This window comes from Numenius arquata, chromosome 1, assembly GCF_964106895.1.
Source record: "Numenius arquata chromosome 1, bNumArq3.hap1.1, whole genome shotgun sequence".
NCBI classification, from domain to species: Eukaryota; Metazoa; Chordata; class Aves; order Charadriiformes; family Scolopacidae; genus Numenius; species Numenius arquata.
In genome coordinates, this window is record NC_133576.1 from 82102900 (window position 1) to 82103703 (window position 804).

The window sequence follows — 804 nt, forward strand, 5'->3', positions numbered from 1 at the left end:
TGAAGCTGGAACATCACTTGCTGTCCCAGATGTCACCGAGCTGCAGAATGGTGCTCCCAATGCTCCAGACAAACCAGTATGGGATTGTTCAGCATCAAACAGAGCATGAGGCATCGTAGTCCTCCCACCTGCCTGTTCATTTTCTTACGGTGATTTTACTGCATGGAGTCTCTAGGTGCTTTGCCACACAGCAGACTGGTCCCCGCAGAGCCAGCGTGAGGGGTCCCGGCTGGGAACTGGGGAGCTGCCCAAAAAGGAATAAAGAGAGAAAGCCACTCAGTGCGCTCCGAGTTTTAAAACTTGTGCTTCGTCAGGCTCAAAATGAGTCTCTGGCTACAGCCACAATCCCATCTATACAGTAGTCAATATCAATATTCTTTTAAAATAATAATAAGGGGGTTTTTAAAGTTGTCCCAAAAGCCACACGTGCTGCCTGGGGCTGCGTTGCTGGACGCGGGTTCGTTACGGGCCCCGGCTGGGACGGCCCCCGGGGCCGCCGCTGCGGATCCCTCTGCCGCTGCCGGCGTTTGGAGCGGCCCTTCCCGGGGAGCGCCGGGCGCTGACCCCGGCCCCGCTACGGCTCTCGCAGCCGGCCCTGCTCGCCCGCCCGCCTCCGGGCCCGCTGCCCGCTCTGCCCGTCCCTCCGCCGGCCCCTGGGGCGGCCCGGGCCAACGACCCCGGTTCACCCCCTCCCGCTGCCCCCGCCTGCCCCGGCCCGCCGGGAGGCCCCGCCCCCGCCCACCCCGCGGCCGGCCCCGCCCCGCCGCCTAGTCCCCCAGGAGGCGCCCCGGGACGGGCAGAAGG